The sequence below is a fragment of the Cervus canadensis genome, chromosome 11 (assembly GCF_019320065.1).
Source record: "Cervus canadensis isolate Bull #8, Minnesota chromosome 11, ASM1932006v1, whole genome shotgun sequence".
In the NCBI taxonomy this organism is placed as follows: Eukaryota; Metazoa; Chordata; class Mammalia; order Artiodactyla; family Cervidae; genus Cervus; species Cervus canadensis.
In genome coordinates this window covers 53212458-53240058 of record NC_057396.1, presented here as the reverse complement: position 1 = coordinate 53240058, position 27601 = coordinate 53212458, and the positions used below count along the sequence as shown (strand labels likewise).

The following is a 27601-nucleotide window of genomic DNA, read 5'->3' as shown; positions in this document are numbered from 1 at the left end:
CACTGACCAAGGGGAGGAAGAAGGGTTTTTGAATGATTCAAGGGCATTACATTTGTTGTGCACTTTTACTTCTGTTATTATTACAACAGTTCCACCTCAGATCATCAAGCATTAGATCCTGGAGGGTGAGGAGCCCTGCTGTAAGTTATAGATAATAGGGAGGATAATTTCATAGAAATTATAGGCGTGAGAGTCAAAAACCAAATTTGAATCCCTGCTTTCTCTCTTAACATGGCTAAAGCCAGTTACTTGATCTCTCTGAACTTCAGTTTTTTAAACTGAAAAATGGGGATAAAGTCATTGTGAGACTTAAAAGTGATAATGCATATATGAGAAGGGCCTAGTTGGGTAGGGGGTTTGACGTCTAAAATACTTTAAATGCCAAATCACTGCATATTAGCTATGAGACTATCAGCAAATTATTTATTCTGTATTTTGATCTCATATATAATATTGATCTTATTAGACAGATAGGCAGAGAGATAGAGACAGACACATATCATCTTCCTTTTCACCACAAATCCTCTCTGTTGGGTGTTTTCATCTCAATTACTGGCAACCCCATCTGTCCATCCCCTCAGCTGTTTAGATCAAACAACTTGGAGTAATTTTTAATGCTCCTAATGACCCAGTCAATCTGAGAGCAAATCCCATTACTTCTACCTTCAAAATGTATCCAGACTTCTTCCTTCTCTACTACCTCCACCTCCTCCATCGTCATGGTCTGGGCCACCTGTACTATTGACATAACTTCCTAACTGGTTTTCTCACTTCCACCCCTACCCTCCCATCCACTGTTCTTATCACACAGCCAGAAGGATGCTTTTAAACATCAATCAGATCCAGTTCTCCAATGGCTTCCCACGTCAGTCAGAGGAAAAGGTATTATGAGTCAGGTACTACTTTATTTAAGAGAAATAAGATGTAATCTGTGTCCTCAACTCATTGCGTAGTTTGCAAAAGAACCCAGGAAATATATAATAGATAAAAGCAAGGTATTCACACACACACAAATATTTTACTTAGTGAGGAGGGAATTGTAAGAGTTTTAAAAATATATCTGATGTGGTCAAGACAAAGCTGGCAGTAACAATCAGAAGACTAATAGCGCAGTATGCGTTTGGTGCAAAAGTTTCCCCATCCAATGAATCTAGGGGGTTGACCAAGATGATTCAAGAGTTCCTCTGACACTGAGTCATCCATAATTTCAGGATTGCATTTGCCTGTGTTTGCCATTATGAAATGATACTCACGCTACCATTCCTAATATTAGAAGATTCCATTCTAACCAGTACAAATTGTTAGGCCAAGGAGTGGGTGTTTATGGTATGGGTTTATTTGTTCTCTATTTGTTCTCCAGTGGGCCTGGGTTACAGTGAACTCAGCATTTACTGGATAATAAACACATACTAGAACCTGCCCTAATTTGCTGAATGGGACTAAACAAGAGGTGTTTGGGGGCACATTCAGGGGAACTCGAGCTAGATGGAGAATTGGGGAAGGTGAACAGTGATAGCTAAAGTGTTCCTGTATTATGAAAACAAAATTGCCCTTCTGAGTAAACATTTAGCAAACTGGCAGATTCATAACTCCAGTGTGCTGAGCATGCTGACAGCAATAGCGAAAAGAAGCCTGGAGGACATCCTTCCAATCTCCAAACCTTCTTTTATGAGTGGAAACTTACACAGATGCAGCTCTGCTCCCTAGAGGTCTAACTCTCTGTAAGGTTGAGGATGGGCCCTTCAGACACAAAGGGAACAGCTGGTGAAAAGAACACATCTTCTTTAAAGGCGCTCTTTGGAAAGTGATAGGAATAGCTGATAACTGGTGGTACCTTGTGACTTCGTGCCCATTATCTCATCTACTTCCCCTTGTATCTCTGCAAGGAAAGTACTATCATTTTCTGCATTTGATAAAACAGAAAACTGAGACTCAGAGATGAAGTGATTTTCCCAAAAGGCAGAAACAGAACTTGAATGCTGGTCTTTTCACTCCCGATTCTACACTTGTCTTTCCCTACTTGCTGTGATGAAATTCAGGGAAAAAAGAGTTTGTAAAATTCTGGTCTAGAGTAGTGTTTCCCAGGCTTGGTGGCACATTGAAATTACCTGGGAATATTTGCAAAACCTGATGTTGGGTACCAACACTAGAACTTCTGTTTTGATTGGTCTTGGGTACAATCTGAACAAGAGGATTTATTTTTAAAAGCCTCCAGGTGATTGTAAAGTTTAATCAGAATTGAGAACACCTACAGGGAAATTATTTTAAATGACAGATTCCCCGAGCTCCAGTCCTTTTGAGTTAGAGGCCCCCAGGTGAGTTGAGGTAATTGCATTATTTTATAATCTTACAAGCCTGTTCTAGTGAATAGGCAGATCTGAGGACTCCTGGGATCATATGACCTTAAATGCTGCTCAAGGTGAGTAATACCTGAAGATCCAGGTACTAGTCCCACCTCGGTTCTTGTCCTTGTGCTCTTGGGGAACTGATTCATCAACAGCATCTCTGTTGTTTCTTCACCCTAAATGAGGCTATCGATATTTGTTCCATCAATCTCTTTGAAATGTACAATGGAAAAGTGATGAATACCCAAGTGTTTTAAAAGTTATAACACATCCTACCCTTGCAAGGTATTATTACTGCTCCCCACTGGTACTGTTGGTTTTCATCTCTAAAACTGACTGCCTTTGGAACAAGCTACCTTCATAGGAGAAGGATTCTCATCTTTACTACCTACTCCTCTTTTGCCTTCTTACAACTCACAGAGAGGCAGCCTATAGCTAAAAAGAAGGGTCACTGCCAGTTTTATCCCCATCGGAGGAAATAATACATAGAGGTCACAGACTTAAAGAATGAACCTATGGTGACCAGGGGTAAGGATAGAGGGAAGGTGTAGTTAGGGAGTTTGGGATGGACATGTACACATTGCTATATTTAAAAATGGATAAACAACGCGCACCTGCTATATAGCATGTGGAACTCTGCTCAATGTTATGTGGCAGCCTGTATGGGGGGTGGGTTGAGGAGGAATTTGAAGCAGAATGGATACATGTATATGTATACTGAGTCCCTTTGTTGCTCACCTGAAACTATCACAACATTGTGAATCGTCTATACCCCGATACAAAATCAAAAGTTAAAAAATTACATAGAGGAAGCTTGTTCTGGTGAGGGGAAATGGAAAGAGATGAGAATTGTGTAGCCCCAAGAGCCAGCATTTGTTGTTAAATATATAGATTCAACCAAAGGACTGAAACGTTAGCCAATATGCTTTCCCAGCACTCAAATTCAATTCAGGAATGAGACTGCCCATTACCAGTAATGTCTCATCCAATCGGAAGCATTCAGCTTCTTTGCTGGGGCTACGCCAGGGCTTCCTGTGTCTAACTCTATAATGGTGATATTAGGAGCGACTGGGGGTGCAGGCAAGATACTTAAAGAAACAGGGCATTTTACAGATGCTTTCTCAGTTCAGACCCAACCCTTCTAATAGGTCACTACTCTTCACATTTTCAGAAAGATGACTAAGTGGTTTTAATTCTTTCAACCCTAGGGAAGATTTTGTAAATCACTAATGCCTGGTGTCCAATCCCAGAGATTCTGACCTAAATGTTTCCAGGCGGCATCATGAAGTACTTAAACCTCCAGGGAGATTGCATTGGGTAGTCAGTGCTGAGACCCCAAGGAGAAAGGGTGGTAAAATCTGAGTTCACAAAAGCAATATTTTTTTAATAAATATTTTTCTATGATATGTCATTATGAATACCTATGTCATCTAAATTTATAAATTAAATAAGTAGAAACTATTTCACTCATCTCCAAATTTTACATATGTGAGCTTCCCTGATAGCTCAGTTGGTAAAAGAATCCGCCTGCAATGCAGGAGACCACAGTTTGATTCCTGGGTCGGGAAGATCCGCTGGAGAAAGGATAGGCTACCCACTCCAATATTCTTGGGCTTTCCTTGTGGCTCAGCTGGTAAAGAGTCTGCCTGCAATGTGGGAAGACTTGGGTTCGATCCCTGAGTTGGGAAGATCCCCTGGAGAAGGGAAAGGCTACCCACTCCAATATTCTGGCCTGGAGAATTCCATGGACTGTATAGTAGACAGTATAAATAGACTTATTATTTTGCTCATCTCCAAATTTTATATATGTATGTTGCCCCAAATCTTTTTAAAAACATTTTCATGGGGAAAATGAGGAAATTCCTCATGATTAGGCATAAATAGAAGAAGGGTTGATTCCTACATTACGTTAGAGCCTTAAATGTCTCAAATGCATTATGACTGCCTAATGTGAGAAAGGAATATAGCGTGGTATATTTCCCATGCTTACTTGACCATGGAAACTTAATCTACAAAAGACAAGAAGTCTGCAGAATGCATATTAGAAGACACTGCTCTTGCCCAAAAGGATCCAACTCACCTCAAAAATACACCTTTAGCACCTTCCATTGATCTTGAAGCACAGTGCCTTCATGAGTGGGTGCCATCTTAACCCCCACCATAATGAAGCTACCTCCTGGTGAGCTAGTACATTTTATCCAAGAGAAACTTGCCCTTTGTTCTCTGTCATTCCCTGGGATACCAGCCTTACTGGGTGACTGACATAACAAAGGAGCTCAGATGATGAAACAAATATGAAACAGATGTGATCCTAATCCCTGCAAGAGAGAATGCTCTGGTCATTTTTAAGCTCAATGATATAATAAACCCCTAACTATACAAGATCCAAACCACCCCAAAATCATACAGCAAGGCATGGGGAGTCAAGTAACATTTCTGCTAGGTGATGTGTGAATATATTGATACAATGATGGACAATAATATGAATTGTAATTATAAGGAATTGATCATCCCCTCGGCTGTGATACCAATTTTAAAATGAGTAATAATAACTAAGAGTGATATTAATGACCATGTTTGGAGTATATATTATATGGTGGACTCCGTACTAAGCTCTTAACATTTAATTCTCACTATGATGATCCCCACAAGATTGGTACTGTTATCTGCATTTTGCAACTAACAAAACTGGGGTGAAAGTCAACATAAATTGTCCGAAATCACATAAATACTAAATAGCTAAATTCAGCTACTTAACCCTCTTGTTTGCTTGCTTGGTAAGTCGCTTCAGTTGTGTCTGACTCTGTTTCCCTATGGACCATAGCCTGCCAGGCTCCTCTGTCCATGGGATCTTCAAGGCAAGAACACTGGAGTGGGTTGCTGTACCCTCCTCCAGGGGATCTTCCCAACCCAGGGATCGAACCTGCATCTCTTAGGGTTCCTGCATTGGCAGGTGGGTTCTTTACAACTAGTGTCACCTGGGAAGCTACTTAACCCTCTATGACACTGCGCTTCTCAATGTGATTTTCCAGGGTTTATCCCAAGCTATTTGTAGGCAAAGGCAGTCTAGCTCCATATTCCAGCATTATACCTTGACGTCTAAGTGACTGGCTTTTATACAGTAGCTCCAGCTGACGGCAGAAGGGAGAAAATAGAATGAATTGGTAAGAGGCCTATATAATACTAACCAAGAACTTCAAAAAAGTCCAACAATGGGCTAGAAATTATTTCCATAAACATTTTTTATTTTCATATTACTATTTTTAATTGAAGTATAGTTGATTTATTCCCTGATAGCTCAGTTGGTAAAGAATCCATCTGCAATGCAGGAGACCCTGGTTCGATTCCTGGGTCAGGAAGATCCACTGGAGAAGGGATAGGCTACCCACTCCAATATTCTTGGGCTTCCCTTGTGGCTCAGCTGGTAAAGAATCTGCCTGCAATGCAGGAGACCTGGATTATAAAGAGAGAGATACACAGGAATATGTATGATATATATGTATTCTTTATATATGTGTATTCTTTTTAGATTCTTTTCTATCATAGGTTATTACAAGATACTGAATATAGTTTCCTATGGTACACAGTAGGTCCTTGCTGTTTCATATTATTTTCAAAAGTTACTTGTTCTATCGTATTTGATAACTCTTCTATGAAGAAAATCCTGATAATTGTTCCCCCCCAACGAGGAACTACTGATATATATACCTGTAGCAGAAAAATACTACTGATCTCGGTTAAAATCTGGGCCTCCATATAACTTTTGAGTGAGATATTTAAACCACTTCTTGTTGAAAAAAATGGGGATAATTATATCTTCCTTGCAGGATTGTTATGAGATGTAAATCAGGTAATGTCATTTGGAAAGCCAGGCACGGAGTATTTGTGCAACAAATTATAGTTTTCTCTTCCCCTCCCCAGGAAACAATTGAAAAGGTGGTAGTCCATCTGCTTTTCTGCCCTTCAGTTTCTAGGTACAGGTGTCATTTGCAAGTTTCCGCTAGCGGGTGACGGCTCAGTGCTCAAAGTGGTTAAGTGGCTCGGATTTGACTGAAAAAGATAACACTAAGGGCTTACCTTGAGCAAAGATAATACAACCTTCTCATCTGGGAAGAGGCAGATACAAACACTGCTGGGACTTCAGAAATGAAGGCTTCAGACCGCAGGACTGTCTCTGTACTGCCTCAGTGTACTCTCATCAGCGTGCATTCTGGTAGTTTCCCAGCCACACGGGAAACTTTGTACCCAGGGAATCTTTTAATTCAAGGAATAATGATAAGTACTATTGCATACTCTATTAAAACCATAAAATGCAGTCTGAAATATTTAATGTGAATCATAATTAAAATGGCTAAGTCTTCACAAAATGATATATGCAGGACCACTAATATTTTGTCTTTGTATTTGATGAAAAATTATTAATAAATTATTTGTATTACTAGCATTTTTGCAGATTTATATTTAACTTTTAAAATATAACTTAAGTCTCTACTTCTTGCTCCTTGGAAGAAAAGTTATGACCAACCTAGATAGCATATTAAAAAACAGAGACATTACTTTGCCAGCAAAGGTCCATCTAGTCAAAGCTATGGTTTTTCCTTTAGTCATGTATGGATGTGAGAGTTGGACTACAAAGAAAGCTGAGCATCGAAGAATTGATGCATTTGAACTGTGGTGTTGGAGAAGACTCTTGAGAGTCCCTTGGAATGCAAGGAGAGCCAACCAGTCCATGCTAAAGGAGATCAGTCCTGAATATTCATTGGAAGGACTGATGCTGACACTGAAACTCCAATACTTTGGCCACCTGATGCAAAGAACTGACTCATTTGAAAAGTCCTTGATGCTGGGAAAGATTGAAGGCAGGAGGAGAAGGGGACAACAGAGGATGAGATGGTTGGATGGACACGTGTTTGAGTAAACTTTGGGAGTTGGTGATGGACAGGGAAGACTGGTGTACTGCAGTCCATGGGGTCGCAAAGAGTCGGACATGACTGAGCAACTGAACTGAACTGAACTACTACTTTGTAGATGGAGGGTATACTTTTTTTTTTAAATCAAAGACAGTGGGGTCTGTCAAGTGGGGAGAGATGTGACTATAATTTTGAAAAGATTAGAAATAGTTCAAAATGTAAATGCCATAGACCAGAACATCTAGGGAATTAAAAATTTCATAGGTAGAGAAGTCCTAGAGATGTAACTTACTAGCCTCAGTGCACTTGTCAGTAAAATGAAAATACTTTTACATAATTTGTGGAGTTGATGTGAGGATTAAATAAAATGACCTGTCTAATGAGCCTAGCATGACCCCACATAGAGTAGACACTGAGAAATACCGCTTCCTTGTGCTTTTTCTTGTGTCAGAACACACTTCACCCAGCAGATCTGACTTGGTAGAAGTGGTTAAATATTCTTTTCAGGACAGAGAATGAAGCTTTTAGCAGGTAACTCTAAGTCCTCAGAAACCTACAGTGAACACTAACCAAAAATAAAGTAAAAGTCAGCGTGAAAATTGTAAACATAGCCTTCATTATACTTTATCAAGCTTGTAGAAAACATTCAAAATGTGTAAACGAAGAAGGAGGTGAGAAGCTGTCATAGCTCAGCCAATAATTCTACGGCTTTGGAGACTTTACATTCATCTTCATGCCCTCAGTTTATCCATCTTCCACAAGGGGATAAAATAGAGAAAACAAAGAATATGCTACAATGGCTCAGAATGCTTCCCCTTGAAACTCATTGGTATGATATAAAAGCAGCTATTTGTAAAGCAATGCTTAGAATTCCTGTTGCTATATAATTAGAACAAATCACATTCTGTTGTTCTCCATTTATTGAAAATCAAGGGGAAATCCAATTTTGAGTGGTGGCCATTTGGATGGAAAAGCTTGATCCCCAAAGGACTTATGATGCTGCCTTTTATTTCCCAGTCTGGGCAGCCACATTCAACCCATGCCTGGGTGAAAAGAATATAAATAACATGCATAGTAAGTGAATGAACCATGCAACAAGAAGTTTTTTTATTTGCTTTCATATCTGGTCCTTTTCTCAGGGCTTTGAAATGGCCCTCAACTTACCAGGACCCATAGAGCTTCCGCCTTTGTAACACAAGGTAGGCTACATCATGGAGCTAGTGTAGGTGAGCAAAGTTTGCCTCCTCAAAGTGTTTCTTTGGCATGTGGATTATTTCACATGAAAACCCAAAAGGCTCAAGAAGAAGATTTGACCTTTCCCCTAACTGCCGAAAGAATGTAGATAGAGGACCTTTTCCAGGAAGGGAGCGGTCACAATATAATACTATATAGCTGTGGTCCCCAACCATTTTGGCACCAGGGACTGGTTTCATGAACAACAATTTTTCTACAGAACGGAGGGTGGGATGTGGCGTGTGGTTCAGGTGGTCATGGGAGCGATGGGGAGCAGCAGATGAACCTTCATTCTTTTGCTTTCTGCTCACCTCCTGCTGTGTGCCCCCCATCCCAGTTCCTAACAGGCCAAGGACTGGTACCCATCTGTGGCCCAGAGGTTGGGGACCCCTGCACTATAGCATAAATTAAATATATAGACAGAAAGGAACCAAGCAAAGTCTGCCTGTTAAAATCCCTCGCTGTATCCCATCTTCTCTTCATGCCGAGCAAACATGGGTTTACCAAACATTTGCTTTTCCATCTCCATGTCAGTTGTCTTCTTCCCCTTTGAAGTCCTAAACCACTAACCCCAATATGGTCCTTTGTCTTCAGCTGAATATGTTATTTAAGGTAAGAGTTTCAGCCATTTTGCAAGTTACCCAATTCTCTTGGGTCTCTCCCACGCATTTGTTGTTGTTGTTCAGTTGCTAAGTCCTGTCTGATTATCTGCAACTCCGTGGGCTGTAGCACGTTAGGCTTCCAGTCCTCCACTGTCTCCCAGAGTTTGCTCAGATTCCTGTCCATTGAGTCAATGATGCTATCCAGCCATCTCAACCTCTGCCACCCCCTTCGCCTTTTGCCTTGAATCTTTCCCAACATCAGGGTCTTTTCCAATGAGTCACCTCTTCACATTAGGTGGTTGAAGTATTGGAGCTTCAGCAACAATCCTTCCCGTGAATATTCAGAGTCAATTTCCTTTAGGATTGACTGGTTTGATGTTGTTAAACTTTTATCTGATTTTCTCCCATTAACCTGTCTCATGTCAGTTTAATTCTTAGAATAGCTAGAAGAACCCCAGAAGGGTAGAGGAAAATTTCTTCCTGTCTAATACTGGCTAACAAAGAACAGTAAGCAAATGATAGTGACAGTGGTTTACATTTGTAGAAATAAAGCACTTTCATAGCCATGATCTCATTGGATCCTCAACAACTCTGTGGCATGTAGCATGCCAGTTATTTCTTATTATCCCTGTTATTCTTATGAGGAAACTGAGGCTCAGGTTGTAAAGCAAGAAAGTATGAATGGGAGGGTGTGGTAGGAAAGGGGAAGTGTTGACTCCCTCTCAAAAGAGGGAGGTGATGGGCAAGAATGATATTAGCATCTCATCAGCTCTCTGTGACAGGGGTCCCCAACCCCCGGGCCATAGACCAGTACTGCTCTGTGGCCCATTAGGGACCAAGCATACAACAGGGGGTGAGTGGCAAGCAAGTGAAGATCCATCTGTATTTACAGCCACTTCAATCACTCACTTTACTGCCTGAGCTCCACCTCCTGTCAGATAAGCCAGGGCAATAGATTTTCATAGGAATGCAAACCCTACTGAGAACTGTATGTGCAAGGGATCTAGTTGCACACTTCTTAAGAGAATCATTCCCAAAACCATCCCCCTTCCACCCACCAGTCCATGGAAAAATTGCCTTCCAAGAAACTGGTTTCTGGTGCCAAAAATGTTGAGGACTGCTGCTCTGTGGGGATGGGGCAGTATGTAAGAAATGCAAGTGTTTAGCAAAGAAGGGAGTGGCTAATATGGCAGCAGTGACATCCCCATGCAAGCCCTCTTCCAGGGGATTTTTGGCTCTCGAACCTGGAATGTTTTGCAGTTCCTTACAAAAATGTAAGCACAAGGATGCAAGCGATTTGATCCATTCTGGCATCATTTAAACTCTAAGTCCAGCTCAGATGTAACGACAAAGGAAAATATGCCACCAGCCTGGCTGAGTTTGGTGAATATAAAAGCTGATCACCCAAAGCTTAAAAAAAACAACAAACCTTAAGTGGATTGCTTTTCTTACCCCACCTTTAGGGAGTGTTGGCTAAAAGAACTTACCTATTGTATTAAGGAGCAGCAGAGAAGGGGAAAAACAGAGCAAGGCAACCTAAAGGCAAAATCAACAGCCTTTGTGAATCTGAGCCATGGACTCTTTGCCTGAAGGGGATGAGGGAGGAACAGAGTTTCCACCCTCTTAATGCAGAAATGAGAGTAATTGTTGAGAGAAAAAGGAAAATCTTTTCCTTTCCTCCCTCCTCAGAAAACGCATGATTAAATAACAGCATAATGGGGCTAGTCCAAACCCCCATATCCTAATAAGAAAAAAAAAAAAAATGGCATGCTTTTAAAAAGCATTAAAAAAATAAATAAACAAAAATAAAAAGCATTTTTATACACATCTCAGATCCCAAATGATAACAAAGTAGGGTGTCTCCAAACTTGGATCTGCTGTGATTACACTCTGTAATTAACTATGAATTTGTAACCGGCTCTGTTGGCTCTGCTCCGATGCCAAGGATCAGAGTCCAGTGGATCATCATTTGTGGGTGTAGATCCCTAATCTAAAGGCAATGGAACTTCTCGGTGATGAGAGATGAATTCCAAAGGGCTGAAGAGACTTAAAGGAAAAGAACAAGCCTTTTGAGACTGAAAACCAGCCAGACACCTGGGTTTCTATCTCAGTGCCAAAATGTCATCCTTCTGGTCTGCAGACATCTATGGGATAGAATCAAACTCAAACCCAGCACATGCAGCAAAGCTGAGAGTCAGCCCAGTCTTCAGCCCTCTACCAGGCTGCTATTAGGCCTGAGGACATCTGTCCCAGCCAGGAAAGGAAGAGTGCCAGAAAGCTTGGATTCAGCCTGCTGTCCTGAGTTTGCTGGGACTTGCAGCATCAGTATCAGCAGAGAGAATTTTGATGCTGGATGGCAAATCCCTCTAGGCTTGGTTTTGAACAAGGCTGAGCAGCAAGACTTTCTTAATGAAGGATTTGGATGATGGATTATGGTCCCGTGATAATCAAACTGTTTCAGTCATTCCCACACAGAGGGATCACATCACCACCCGTGGATGCAGGCCAGCTCTGGGCCAAATTAAAGACCAGGTCAGATCTGTCTCTGACATGCTCAAGGTTGGGGTCTCTATCCACTTTTCTCCTTTCCACACGTCCCACCTTCCCTGACTTCCCCCTACCTTCCACCTGTGCAAGGCCAACACTCTCTCTACTACCTCTGGCTCTTCAAGGTCCCTTTCAGTAAATCGCTTATCTGAAGAGAGGTCTTGCCCCACACCGACAACAGTTATTGAGTTTCAATTAAGAGACAGACAAAATGTAAACATATAAGAAAGACAAATATGTGCAAAAATTGCTTTTGAGCCTTGATGAGTAGAGCCTTATAATGCACTTGGCAAAACACATTGAGTCTTGATATCACTTTGCCGACAAAGGTTTGCTAGTCAAGCCTATGGTTTTTCCAGTACTCACGTATGGATGTGAGAGTTGGACCATAAAGAAGGCTGACTTCCGAAGAATTGATGCTTTCAAACTGTGGTGTTGGAGAAGACTCTTGAGAGTCCCTTGGACTGCAAGGAGATCAAACCAATCCTAGAGGAGATCAGTCTTGAATATTCATTGGAAGGACTGGTGCTGAAGCTGAAACTCCAGTACCTTGGCCACCTGATGCAAAGAACTGACTCATTGGAAAAGACCCCGATGCTGGGAAAGATTGAAAGCAAGAGAAGGGGACAACAGAGGATGAGATGGTTGGACGGCATCACTGACTCAATGAACAGGAGTTTGAGCAAGCTCTGGGAATTGGTGATGGACAGGGAAGCCTGGCGTGCTGCAGTCCATGGGCTCACAAAGAGTTGGACACGACTAAGTGACTGAACTGAACTGACTACCAACTGAACAACAACAAATTTGAGCAGGACACAGTGCTGGGCATGGGGGAGGATAGAGAGATGAGGAATATTCATTTTTGACCACCAGAAATTGCTTGTACTCAGGAAAAGACTTAGCACAAAACAGGTAGAGCTGTGCCATGGGAAGAGCCATAAAGTCTTAGCCAGTTACTGGAAAAGCTTCTGATTGTTCTCCTTGCTTTTACTTTCATCCCCTATAATAAGAATAATGACAATAATTAATGTAATATAATATAAATCCATTCACCACTTAGGAGCCAGAGTTTTCTTAGTGAAACATAAATCAGATCATGCCACGTCTAGCTTGAAACCTCCCAGAAGCTTCCCAGTGCACGTAAAACAGAACCCCAGCTCCTCCACCACATCTGACGAGGTGCTGGATGGCTGCCCCCACCCCCACCTCCATCTTTCCATTGTACTCACCTCAGACGCATTGTCTGTTTTTCTCTTCCTCAGACGTTCCTGCCTCAGGATTTTTGTTTTCACAGTACCCTCTGATGGAAATGCTTTTCATTCAGATTTTTGCTTCATCATTCCAGACTCAGCTCAACTGCTCCTGACTCAGAGATGCTCCCACTGATAAGCCCACCCAAGGAGCACCTCCCTAGTCATTCTACAGCTGTTCTCTTTTTTCATGACATATATCACTATTTGAAACTATCTTCTTCTCTTTTCTATTTGTCTAATAGAAAACTCACACTTGACAAATCCAGAATTGAGCTACCAATCTGCCTTCTCCAAACATGCTCATCTTCAGTTTCCCTTCCCCTTGCTTAATGGTCTGTCCTTGCCATTCTTCCAGCAGCTCAGATCAAAAACCCAGGAGGGACAGATAGATTGGGAGATTGGGATTGATATATACATACTACTATATATAAAGTCCCTGGAGAAGGAAATGGCTACACACACCAATGTTCTTGCCTGGAGAATTCCATGGATAGAGGAGCCTGGTGGGTTACAGTCCATGAGTTTGCAAAGAGTTGGACACATAAGTAATAAAGGACCTACTATACAGCACAAAGAACTCAGTACTCTGTAATGACCTATGTGGGAAAATAATCTAAAAAAAGAGTGGATCTATGTATAACTGATTCATTTTGTTGTACACCTGAAATTAACACAACATTGTAAATCAACTATACCGCTATTTAAAAAAACGAACCAAAAAAGTCCAGGAGTCACTCTGGTCTCCTTACTTTCTGTAACATCCATCTGAAAATCGTTTTTGTTCTACCTTCAAAATATAACCACTTGTTATATTTCCTAAAGTATAATTTCCCCAGTGTCCTCCTCTTTTTCAAACATTTAGCCTCTTACCTGATCTATCTGGTTCCTCCTGGCTCCCATCTAGTCTATTTTTAACTCAGCAGCCAGAATGATCTTCTAGAAAAAAATCAAGTTATTTCCCTCCTTGAAACTTTCCAATGACTCTTCATCTCGCTCAATAAAAGCCAGTATTCATCATCTATGGACAACCATGCTGTTCAATACAGTAGCCACTGTGGTTACTGAGCCCTTAAAATCTGGCTTGTCCAAGGGATAACAGTGGGGAAAAGGGGTAAATTAGAAGTTTAGGATCGACATAACACAATACTATGTATAAGACAGGTAAACAACAAGGACCTACTGTTGTTGCAAGGGGAACTATATTCAATATCTTGTAGTAACCTTTAATGGGAAAAAATCTGAAGAGGAATATATATGAATCACTTTGCAGTACACTTGAAACTTGTAAATTAATCATACTTTGATTAAAAAAACAAGTCCTTAAAAAAATATGGCTCATCCAAATTGAGATGTGCTCTAAGTGTAGAATGCACACTGGATCTCAAAGTGTTAATATGAAAATAGGAATGGAAAACATCTAAATAATAATTTAAGATTGATTACATATTGATATGTTAAAATATTGGCCACAATTTAGCTAAATAATATATGTTATTAAAGTAATCTAACCTGTTTCTTTTCACTTTTTTAAAAGAGGCAGCTAAAAAATTCAAAATTATATCTAAAACAATTTGTAGCTCACATTCTATTTCTATCAGACGATGCTAATATAGCTTAGGATGTAGTTATAAGCCTGTAGAAGATCATCTAGACAGTAAGAGTAGACAAAGAACAAAAGAAGTTTAAGGGTAGAATTCTAGGGAACCTACAAAATTAACAGCCCAGGGAGATAAAAAGGAACCATTAGGACTTCCCTGATGGGGCGGTACATGAGAGTTTGCCTGCTGCACCCTGTAATAAAGAGTAGCCCCTGCTCGCCACAACTAGAGAAAGGCTAGCAAAGCAACAAAACCCAGTGCAGCCAAAAATAAATAAATAACTTTTTTTTTTTTTTAATTTGCTTGCCAACACAGGGGATATGGGTTCAATCCCTGCTCCAGGAAGATACCACATGCTGAGGGGCGACTAAGCCCATGCACCACAATGACTGAGCTCATGATCTATAGCTTGAATGCCACAACTACAGAGCCTGAGTCCTGCAACTACTGAAGCTCATGTGTCTAGAGCCTCTGCTCCACAACAGGAGAAGCCACCACAATGAAAAGTCTGTGCACTGCAACTATACAGTAGACCCCGCTCTCGGCAGCTGGAGAAAGCCTGGATGTAGCGACAAACACCCCTCGCAGTCATAAGCAAATAAATCTTCTTTTTTTAAAAAAGGGGAACCATTAAAGATGACTGAAAGGTGTCCAGTGAGGTCAGAGAAGACTCCAGAGGTGATGTCCCAGAAATCAAATGAAGAAAACATTCCAAAAAAGGGAATGGTCAATTGTTTCAAGTGAGATGAGGGCTGAGCATTGACAATTAGCTTTGACAACATGAAAACTGCTGAAGATATTGACCTGGGCTGTTTTGGTAGAATGGAGTAGGGGTGTGTGTGTGTGCGCACGCACACGTGCACATGCCTGCCTGTATGCTTAGTTATATCCAACTCTTTGCAATCCCATGGACTGTAACCCACCAGGCTCTTCTGTCCATGGGACTGGGAATAAGAGAAAAGGGCAGGTGGCTGGAGGGAAACATTGAATCAAGGGAGAGCATATTAATATGAAAAGTATAACATGTTTATATGCTGATGGAAATGCACTTATAAAGAAGAATAGAGAGCATTTCCAAAACTTCTGGAGAAAAATTACCAAAGTAATCTCCTTGAGTAGATATGGGGTTCTGAGACTGGTGGCTAAGGGGAGGGGCATGCTCAGAGTAACGGAATGGCAGATGGAACATGCGCATAGATGCTAGTAGGTTGGCAGAAGTGGTGGAAGCAGCACATGGAAAACCACTTCTCATTATTTCCATTTTGTCGGTGAAAAAAGAATCAAGGTCATTAGATGAGAATGATGAAGAAAGAGAAAGTGTTGAGCGTTTGAAGGGAGAGAAGGTTTGAAACCTTGTTTGTGAAGTAAAAGTGAATAGGCTGGGGAAATGAGTTAGAATTGCTGTGCCCACTTGAGTTTACTGATTCATGAATTTAAAGTAAGACCATGCAGCAACACTGGGTGTTTTCCTCTAGCCAAGTTCAGCAGCCAGGGAACAAGTGCAGAGTGGGAAAGAGTTGTAGATAACCAGGACTGGAGTTTTGCCGAAGACGGACAAAACAGTAAGAGAAGTGTCCAGGAGCTGGTGTGTAATATAAGTGGTTATTAGGATAAACTATAAAATCTAGGATGGATGAAGAGGTAAATTAGGATATGTGGGGCATGGACAGTGAGTAGGACAATGAATTATCTGGTCTAAGTATTTTCAAGTCAGAGTGGGAGGGACAGAAAACTGAAAGGATATGAAGTGGGGGTCCTAGAGTGGGATGCTTGGGAGTGAAATATGGGAGATAGCAGTTACTGCTAAGAACAATGTCTAGGGGAGGGAATGAGAGGTCCATTCTGGGGGGAGGGGGTCGGAATGAGTGAATGAGGTTGAGAGAGAAGGAGGACATTAGAGGAGAAGAGGTCATGGGAGTCAGAGGCCAGAGTATCAAAATGATCATTTACTTGGATCTAAGAATTATGATAGGCTTATTATTGGAATAAGCGAGGGTGAGCTCAGAGCTTAAATCTGTAAGGAATGTGGGAAGTGTCCTCAAGTCAGCAGATGACAGCAATAATGAGGGGTACCTAGTAATGATGTCACAAACTTCACACCAAAGTTATTTAAGGGAAAAGAAAACTTGATCTGGTAGAAGCAATGACAACGCAAGAGACATCTCCCCTACCTCTAGCTCCAGAATTCCACTCCAAATTCACATTCCAAATACAGGTTGTTGATACCACAAGAGTTATACTCTAATCCAAAAGGCAGGGATATGACTAGAGGCTTCATGCTTTAACTCAGTGGAAATATTTGTGTTGAGACCAGAGAACCTGCATGCCACCAGTGGGGAAAGATGTTTTGGGAAAGGGTCTTCAAAAACCATACCTGGGCACTGTCCCAAAGGTACAGCAGCTGTTCCTATATAGAACCTTCTTTACATCATCAACAACAAAAATACATAAAAATCAGCCCATGGATAAATGTTTACTAATGATTAGAAAAAACAAAATTTTACCTACTACTCTGAATGGGGGATATTCAGCCCAAGCTCATTGAGAACCAGCAAGATGACTCAGTGGCTTAGATTTGTAGAAATGTTCTTAATGATTTTTACAATCGTTTCCTTAATAATGGGATCTTAATAAGCAGGTCGATGTTAAATTAATAACACGAAAGCTTTCTAAAAAGCATATTGAAACATGATTTTAGTCCATTCACTCAGGCTTAACACCATACTATGGGTTTTTTCCCCCTGATAGAATATCATCCATTGGAAGGAAATATTTAAGCTGGGAGATGAAGTTCAAAACAGAAAATTAATAAGAAGGGAAAGTATCATTTTAACAACAGCCATGTAAAAGCAAGCTAGGTCCAGAGCTACAGTCTTTCTACCACTCACCAGCCTCACCCACATTTCATACAATGAATGATCACTGAGCTTGGGTAACAAGACAGATACTTTGCGACCTGCTGGAGAGTCAAAGAAGAATGAAATACCATTCCTATCCTCCTACTGAACCTAAGCATTAACTATCTGATTGGAGAAAACAAATATGTTGGTAAACACAATACAATATTGGTAATGTAAAAGTGCAGTACCGGGACTAGACCTTTAGAAGTGGGCTTCAAAGGGTGATCAGAGAAGAAAAGCAAGTCATGGAGAAAGAAGGGCAGGTAAACATTGGACTGTTAGGGGAGCATGAGCAGATGTGAGCAGCAAGACTATAGAACATGAAAGGAAGGAGTGGGCAATGAAATTGCTTATTACAGAGGCATCCAAATCCTTTGCCCCTTTTCTAGCCACTGGGGTCCCATTCTCACCATCCTGTGCTTTCAACCCCCCCAAAAGTCATCTTCCACAGGAAATCCAAAGGTAACAAGCATGTTGTGATTTTTGTAAATATTACTGTAGCTTCAGAAGCCGCGGGGAAGGATTTCAGAGTAAAAAATTCAGCAGGGTCTTTCTCCCCCACCCTTTTGTCCCTTCTCATCTCACTGCCCATCCTATATCACCTCATACCATCTCACCCTGGTCCAATTATGTGGAATCTCTCCGTTCTTGCAGTGTTGGCACTTTCTAAAAATCGGAGCTTGACAGACAATGCTCAAAGGTGACCCTCTCAAAGGAATTTTCTTACTATCTGCTATGAGAATATAGGTTTCTTCCTCTGTTTATATTTCTAAAATATAGTTTTAATTGTAGTTGTTCAGCTTTTAAGATCTTCTGATGGCTCACTCTAGCTCAAAAAATAAACCCAAGCATTCAGGAGCCCCCACAATCCACCTCAGCCTAAATCTGAGTGAGGAGCGGCCATGTGGCTTGCAAGATCCCTGTGGCACAGGGATCAAACCTGTGCCCCCTGCAGTAGAAGTGTGGAGTCTTATCCATTGGACCACCAGGGAGGTCCCCACCTCAGCCTAAATATTAGCCCTTATTTTCTTCCACCCCCACCTAACCCCAGGTGCATATCCATACTCCCACTGAAGCCCTCCTCATTTCCTAAACAGGGAGTATGTTTTCTTCCCTGCCTGACTCTGTTCACATAGCCCTCTTTCATTCCCATTCCCCATTTACCCACTTGTCAACATTCTGATCCTTTCTCAACAAACGCTTCCTTCTTGCTAGAGCTGAGTTTCTCGGTCTCACACCATTCACATTTTGTGCTGGATAATTCTTCATTGAGGGGGCTGTCCTGCACATTGTAAGATGCTAAAGCAGCATCTCCGGCCTCTACCCGCTAGATGCCAGTAGCAATCTTCACCCCCATCCCACCATCTGCAGTCGTGACAATTAAAAATATCTCCAGACGCTGTCAAATGTTCTCTGGGCTCCAAAATAGCCTCTGTTTGAGAACCCCTGCTCTTCGATTTTTTTTTTTTTTCTGGTTATCCTTGATGAGAAATCACTTTATCCCACTCTTTACTATACAACATTACTCTATTAAAACCCATGCAACTAAAGCAATAATAACAGAAATGATAATATTTAGGGAACTTCCCTGGTGGTCTTTTCATACTGTTCATGGGGTTTTCAAGGCAAGAAAGCTGAAGTGTTTGCCATTCCCTTCTCCAGGAATTGATGCCTTTGAGTAGGAGAAGATTCTTGAAAGTCCCCTGGACTGCAAGGAGATCAAACCATCAATCCCAAAGGAAATCAATCCTGAATATTCATTGGAGGGGCTGATGCTGAAGCTGAAGCTCCAATACTTTGACCACCTGATGTGCAGAGCCAACTCACTGGAAAAGACCCTGATGCTGGGAAAGATTGAAGGCAAGAGGAAAAGGGGATGACAGAGGATGAGATGTTTGGATGGCATCACTGACTCAATGGACATGAGATTGAGCAAGCTCTGGGAGTTGGTGAAGGACAGGGAAGCCTGGCGTGCTGCAGTCCAGAGTCACAGAGTTGGACACAGCTGGGTGACTGCACAACAGCAACAACCTAGTCTAGGTCTGGTGGCTAAGACTCTGCACTCCTAGTGCAAGGGGCTTGGTTCAATCCCTGGTCGGGGAATTAGGTCCCATACATCACAACTAAAGATCCTGAGTGCCACAACTAAACCCTGGCACAGCCAAATTAAATTAAGAAGGAAAAAAATGAACTGAGAGGAGGCCTTATTACAAAAAATAAAAACATTTAGCACCATCTGTCTTTTGATTCTGGGTTTGATCTGAAATCTATGCCGATATCCCATTTCATTGGGTTTTGTGACCTCTGCGAAAGCAGGATGCATCTTCCTGGTATCTCTAGGACTCAGTATAATGCCTTACTATAGTGCCTTGTTGTTGTTCAGTCACTAAGTTGTGTCCAACTCTTTGCAACCACATGGACTGCAGCATGCCAGACTTTTCTGTCCTTCACTATCTCCCAGAGTTTGCTCAAACTCATGTCCATTGAGTCAGTGATCCATCCAAACATCTCATCATCTGTTGCCCCCGTCTCCTCCTGCCTTCAATCTTTCCCAGCTACAGGGTCTTTTCCAATGAGTCAGCTCTTTGCATCAGGTGGCCAAAGCGTGAGAGCTTCAGCTTCAGCATCAGTCCTTCCAATGAATATTCAGGGCTGATTTCCTTTAGGATTGACTGGTTTGACCTCCTTGCTATCCAAAGGACACTCAAGAGTCTTCCCCAGCACTCCAATTTGAAAGCATTAATTCTTTGACTCTCAGCCTTCTTTATGGTCCAACTGTCACATGCGTACATGACTACTGGAAAAACCATAGCTTTGACTATACAGACCTTTGTTGGCAAAGTAATATCTCTGCTTTTTGATGTGCTATCTAGGTTTGTCATAGCTTTTCTTCCAAGGAGCAAGCATCTTTTAATCTCTTGACTGCAGTCACCATCTGCAGTGATGTTGAAGCCCAAGAAAATAGAATCTGTCACTGTTTCTACTTTTCCCCCTTCTATTTGCCATGAAGTGATGGGACTGGATGCCATATCTTAATTTTTTTCAATGTTTAGTTTTAAGCCAGCTTTCCCACCCTCCTCTTTCACCTTCATCAAGAGGCTGTTTAGTGGTAATCGGGACATGTTTGCAGACTTGATGTGATAAAGGCTGTAGTCCCTAACTAGCCATTTGATGGACACATCAGTTGAAAGATTGAGAAGCTAATTATTCTCACGCTGTTTTGCAAAGTTCTGTCCATACCTAATGAGTTAAAAGAAGTTTTACAAACAATGGATTCTGGAGAGTTTGGGGTTTTTTTTTTTATTTGTTTTTAAGTCTTCACATTTTGGAATGGTTTGTGATAGAATAAATGTTAATTTTCAGACTCAATTTTTGCTAACATAGTAATGTGGTTCATTTCAATGAAAATTTTAGTTTAAGTCAGTTTGCTGACTAAATGATTTTTTCAAAGCTTAAATGTAAATATATAGTGGGCCAAATCGTAAAACATAGTGCTTCAGTAAATGCTGGTAGAAAGCGTTTCTGGATTGTTTCATTTGTGTAGATTTCATTGTCCAAATTGCTTGAGAGTTCCTTGAGGGTAGGAGCACATCTGACCTTTTTTTCTTATATCACTTGCTGAGTAAATTCTTTTGAATTAATTACTAAATTGAATTAATTATAAATTTTCTAATGGGGAAAAAATTAATCTATCAACCCAGAATACTCCGGGAACTAAGTTTAAAGTTAAGTTTTGAAAGTTGTGGTATGCTTTGGCAAATTTTCCAGCCTAGGGGTCCCCAACCTCTGGATCTAATGCCTGATAATTAGGTGGAGCTGATGTAATAATAATATAGACCGCACAATAAATGTAATGCCCTTGAATCATCTCAAAACCACCCTGCACCCCTCAGTCTATGGAAAAATCATCTTCCACAAAACTTGTCCTGGTGCCAAAATGGTTGGGGACCTTTGTTCTAGAGGCTTATCCCAGCACTCTTTTTCCTCTTTTTCCCAAGGGGACACAGTTGAGATTTTTAACTGGGCCCTTTGTCATTCAAAATAAAACACTTGCCCCAAATTACATATTTCTGGATTTCTTTTACTTACTTTAAATGCACAGCTATTTTGAAGTTTTGTGTTTATATGTAGCTGCACCTATATTAACTAATACATATTCAATTGTAATTCAACAATATTTTTGAATAACTACTATGCATTAGTTCAGTTGTTCTCAGGAAAGAGAACACATTACAAAAACCACCAAATAAAAATGTTCCTTTTGTACTTGAGACTTTCTGAATCAAAATTTATGTGATAGGCCTCTAGCATTGAAAAAACAGATATATACACATACACACACTCATCCACACTGTTATACATATCATAAATTAGCTAAATTAGATGGCATGAATAAAGATATTATTTCTATATAATATAAAGTAAATATGTATATGAATAGTTGTTCATAGTATTCTCTTTACTCTTTTATAAGGTCGATGGTAATGTTCCCTCTTTTATTCTTGATTTTAGTAATTTAAATCTTCTCCCATCTTCTCCTATCAGTCTACCTAAAGGTCTGTCAACATTCTTGATCTTTGCAAGGAGCCAGATTTTCATTTATTTTATTCATATATATGTATATATATACATATACATGAACACATATGTGTGTATATATGTATATTTTTAATTCTCTAATATTTATTTTTCTTTCCTTCTACTTACTTTGGATTTAGTTTGCTCTTCTTTTTTGAACCTCTTAAGAGAAAAGGTTAGGTTTTTGATTTCAGGTCTTTCTTCATTTTTAACATAAGCTTTTATAGCTATAAATTTCCCTCTAAGTACTGCTTTAGCTACACAACAGATGTACTATTTTTAAAGCCCTGCAGATAATTCTGATGTGCAAACTTGGTATTTCTTTGCCAACATAAATTTTTGTTTTTCCATCTCCCAGCAGGGTTGCTGACTCTTTTGTGTCCACAAAGCTTTTCTTATAAAGCAAAATGTCTTGGTTTTGGTTTAGTTTTGAGTTTGCTTGCAGCTCAAAGATTTGTTTTCAGAGACTGATCAAAAAAGTAAGGGCATGTTTGTTTTCAATGATCTTGTCTGTGAAGTGAAGATTTAGTTTATATAGGACCTTCTTACAAAGTCCTTTTAGTTGGAATTTTCCTTCCCAGCTTGTATTTCTAGAGTTTATTCTTGGCAGCCCTGACACAATGTTTATGTCATTTGAGCAGAGGTCAGCTAATAGTGAGAGCTTCCTGTGCTACCTAAATCCTCTCCCCTGGCCTCTGTACTTTGTTATTTGCCTTTCTTTGTCCATAACTTGGCAGCATTATCACCCAGTCCACGTGACAAGTGACATCATTGCTATAATGAGAATTCCAAGCAGCACCACTGGATCCAAGCCCATCTGTGTGCTTGCTCCCACACTTGAGAAAACAAATTCCAAATTCATTCAGCATGCCGGTGCCATTTAGTCACTGTGACATATCCCAAATTTTGGACTCTATGCAAAAACCGATCTGTGCCCACAAAATTAATCATGGAACACATTTTATGACGTTTGACAACAACTTAAAAGGTTCTTATCTTTGGCAGGTGGCTCTGCCAATCTGCAAGTTTGTGCACGACAAATTCTGAACAATATATTGTGTGCCTGAAAATACATTGTGCAGGATGCATACCCTGGAGAGAGCCAGAGTGAGTCCAAACAATTCTGAAGTCTGTCTCAGTGACACATAAGCCAGACTGCTGTCTTGTGAAGGAAAGATGATGGCCTTAGGTACACATAGAACGCCAAAGAAAAGGCAACAGCTCATGTGCCAGTAAATGCTGAGAACATTGGCACAATTGCCTGTGTTGGCAGGACCAAGAGTGAGATGGCTAATTTAAGCGACAAGATCCTGGCAAACAGATTTATTTAGGGCAAGGGTGCGTCAGGAAGATGCCAGAAAAATGCATCAATCTGTGCCTTTACATGTACTGTAGAGTGATGATGAAACAACTGACATTAAAAAAAGTAAACCCTTACATTTTAATATAATCTGCAACTCATTCTAATAACAAGTAGGGTTTACCTTAGATTTCTGGTACTCTGAGATGGGGTTTTTGTGTTCTGAGCTAAGATCTGTGACCAAGAAAAATTCCTTTCTAAAAGTATTCTTGAAGAGATTTCCCCATATTGTGGTGTTTAATTGATTAGACCAAGTGTTTTCATATATTGTTTATTTAAAATGCAAGCTATTTCACATATGACACTTCACATTCACTTCAAATAAAGGAAGCCATTTGTCTAAAATTTTGCTTTTCTGAAGTGTGTATTATAGAAACTCAGTTAGAAAAAGAAAGAAAACTGAGACTTTAATTGTACCTATAGAAGCCTGAATAGGTCGCTTTAAGTAAGAGTAACGTTTTACTCTGTAATAAGATGTAACTCTTTTAAATATGTATTCTATATAGTAGTGCCTATTTGTATACAATTCAACAGGCAATGAAAAAGTAAAACCTTCCACTGGGAGTGTCTGACTTCTTAATACTACTTTCTACTTTCCTAGGTTCCCCAGGTAGCCTCCCACCCCCAATGTTCCCACCCACTCCAGCTTTCTCTTAATTGATGCCGTCTTAGTACATTCTTCTTGCAGTGTCTTAAGAAAGTTCTCATACCTACAACCTACTTAGGACTTTCATTTCTTATACAAACATGATATTTGCATAACTTAGCTTTCACTGGGATTTGTCTAGACTCAGACTTCCTATTCTAATTTGAGTGTTCCTCTTCATCTGTAAGACAGGAAGTAATGTGAGCAAGCAACAGGTGATGAAGAGTGCTTCCACAGGAAGAGTAATTCTTGATTAGGAAGCTGGCTGATTTAATAATCAGCAGAACCATAAGAACAAAAGCAGCTCTGCCTCCTTCGCGATGCAGAACAGTGATCAGTCTTCTCTTCGGTAAAGTGTAGGAGTTGGAACTCTTTAGACCTCTCCTAACTCTAAATCTCAAAGATATATGAATTAGGGAAGGATATTTTAGAGCCTCACATATTAACTGATCCTTTCATTTACTTTCTGTGTTGAATATAAATGTGTTAATTAATTTGAATCATAGTTTCTCCACTCAGAAGTAGCTCCTAATACTTTTTCTTCCTTACCTATGCTTCAAATAATTAGCAATCTGTAGTGTTCTGAGTCCCAGGTCTTTAGAATGTGACTTTTTATTCCTTTCATTCTCTCTGAAAACTTTGAGGATCTTCTACTTATCCCTGGAATTCAGAAATTTTATGATGATGATATGTTATTAAGAAATTACCAAGGGCAGGGAATCATTCAAAAGGAACAAGGCAAACCAGCCACAATTCCAGCTCATGCGACTAGTTCCTACTCCTGCTAATCTGTGTGTGTGTGTGTGTGTGTGTGTGCATGCATGTGTGTGAATGCGTGCTCAGTCATGCCCAACTCTTTGTGACTCCAGGGACTGTAGCCTGCCAGGCTCCTCTGTCCATGGGATTTTCCAGGCAAGAATACTGGAGCAGGTTGCCATTTCCTTCTGCAGAGGATCTTCCATACAGAGGGACTGAACCTACATCTCTTGCATCTCCTGCATTGGCAGGCAGATTCTTTACCACTAGTGCCACCTGGAAAACCCCTGCCAATCAGAGTAGAACCTCACAATTCATGTGGCATGAGGTAAAGAACTTAGAAGGGTATTTATTTCCTCAGAGGTGGAACACAATTAGCCCTTCACAAAAGACTGTACTGGTTCCATTTAACAAAGCTTAATATTAAGCCTCAAAAAACAAAATTATTTTTAAGTGTCCCATCTACATTTCAAAACAAATCTCAAAAAATATTTATACAAATATAAAAATATCTAGCTGCCCCAAATGTAAATTTCACAATGTTTAGCCTTACTTATTTAGTGAGTTACCAATCATGCAAGAGGCAAGAAACTATGGGCTTCCTAGGTTTGGCTAGTGGAAAAAGAACCTGCCTGCCAATGCAGGAGATGGAAGAGATGAGGGTTCAATCCCTGGGTCAGGAAGATCCCTGGAGGAGGGCATGGCAACCCACTCTAGTATTCTTGTCTGGAGAATCTCACGGACAGAAGGCTATGGTCCACAGGACAGCGAGAGTTGGACATAACTGAAGCAACTTATATGCATGCATAAGCCATAATTAAGAGAAAAATCAATAGAAATAGCACAGATGACAGACTTAGTAGACAAAGACATTAAAATTGTCATTATAATTTTACTTTTATATGTTCAAGAAGCTAGAGGAAATATTGAGCATGTTAAGTGAGTACATGGAAAATCCAAACACACACCACACACACAAACCCCTAAATCAAACTGCTGAAGATAAAAAAGACAATATCTGAGATTAAAAATGAGCTAGATGGGACTAAGAATATTTTATGTTGAAAAAAGGAAACAGAAACCCTGAAAAGCTAAAATGAACAGAGTATTAGTGAGCTTTAAACAATGTCAGGCACGGGAATATACACGTAAATAGAGTTATCAAAGGAGAGGAGTTAGAGGATGGAAGAAAAGAAAATCTTTGAATGTCTGCATTTGTCTTTCTCCACATAGCATTCTTAGTACCTAGCAAGGTGTCTGACAGACATTAAGCATTTAATAAACATTTGTTGAACATTTGTGACAACAAATAACAACAATGAATAAGAAATAAATATGTGAATGCTTTTGCAGGCTATAAGAGCCATTAGGAACCAATAAGGAGAAGAGGATGGAGAAAGGGAAACTTAGTAGAAGTGACATGTCTTCATAGCCCTGGAGGATGGGTTCAGTCTGAGGATGTATATAGCCTAGAGGGCCAGAGGAGATGGGGAAGGGCAATCCATTTAAGAAAACACAAATGAAGACTTGGAAACAAGGAGAAACATGGTTTTGAATATTCCTCCTCTACTGGAGTGTCTACTCCATTTGAGGGATAAAGAAAAATTAGGTTCGACAGATGAATTAGGCTCATAGTACACAAAGCTTTGGGCTTCCCAAGCAGTGCAGTAGTAAAGAATATGCACGCCAACGCAAGAGGCATGGGTTTGATTACTGGGTCCCAAGGATCCCCTGGAGTAGGAAATGGCAACTTGTCCCAGTATTCTTGCCTGGAAAATTCTGTGGACAGAGAAGCCTGGCAGGCTACAGTCCATGGGCCTGAAAAGAGTTGGACACGAATGAGCACACCCACAACTTTAGAAACAGGAAACAAAGGTAGAAGCCACTGAAAATTTTGAAGGGGAAAACAAAACATGTGATGGTGGCATTCAGGATGGACTAGAAGAAAATATTATGTTGAATGGAAACAGTGGATGGGGGCAACTAGGAAGTTGCTAAAACAATCCTGTCAAGAACTGTTGAAAAGCTGTTTGTGAAAGCACCCAACTGATTATCAGCATAGACTAGCACTCGAATGAATGTTAGTGGAATCTAAATACTGAGCAAATTAATATATCACTTAAGGACTAAAGCTTTCTTGGTTCAAGAAAATTTCAAAAGTGGCCCTAAGAATCTATAATGTATTAAGAATATTACTTGATTCCCAATATGTCATTTTAGGGGCTTCCCTGGTGGCTCAGTGGTAAAGAATCCAACTGCCAATGCAGGAAGCTGCAGGTTCCATCCCTGGGTGGAGGAGATCCCCTGGAGAAAGAAATGGCAACCCACTCCAGTATTCTTGACTGGAAAATCCCATGGACAGAGGAACCTGGTGGGCTACAGTCCATGGAATTGCAAAGAGTTGAACAGGACTGAGCAACTAACGACCACCCAATCTCATTGCTTAAGAATGTTAAGAACTCAGACACAGAACTCCTATGTAGGACAGAGGGATAAACTGAGGCCAAAAAAAAAAAAAACGATAAGTGAGCACTCCAAGCTCACAGAGCCCCGAACAGTCAAGCTGGAACTAGAGTCCAGACTCTACCTTGTGAAACCAAGGGTTCCAAGGGAAAAGAATATGGCTCGAATCCCCAGGAATGGGGCAAGAGCCGGGAAAGGGACTCTTTTCAACTATACCTGGCCGATGGATTTCAGAATCTTAAGACTACTTACGTGCAACACAAGATTAGCCTGGGAAGCCCACTACCCACCCATTCTCTACCTCGGGAAGACTCGACGAGGCCCAGAGCCACCTCTCCCGCTCTCGCGATACTGTACGGCCCTGCTCCCGGCTCCGCTAGGCTCCGCCCCTCCACCGCAGCCCCTCTGTC

The 27601-nt window shown here is 40.6% G+C and overlaps 1 long non-coding RNA gene across 1 annotated transcript; it reads right to left on the bottom strand.

The window, feature by feature from the left end:
- Positions 1–5736: 5736 nt before the first annotated feature.
- Positions 5737–27578, bottom strand: LOC122450603. Its single transcript, XR_006272142.1, has 3 exons — positions 27493–27578; positions 6423–6599; positions 5737–5798 (listed from the first exon to the last, which is right to left on the bottom strand). It is a non-coding gene; the product is annotated as an uncharacterized LOC122450603 (long non-coding RNA).
- Between the last annotated feature and the right edge of the window lie 23 nt (positions 27579–27601).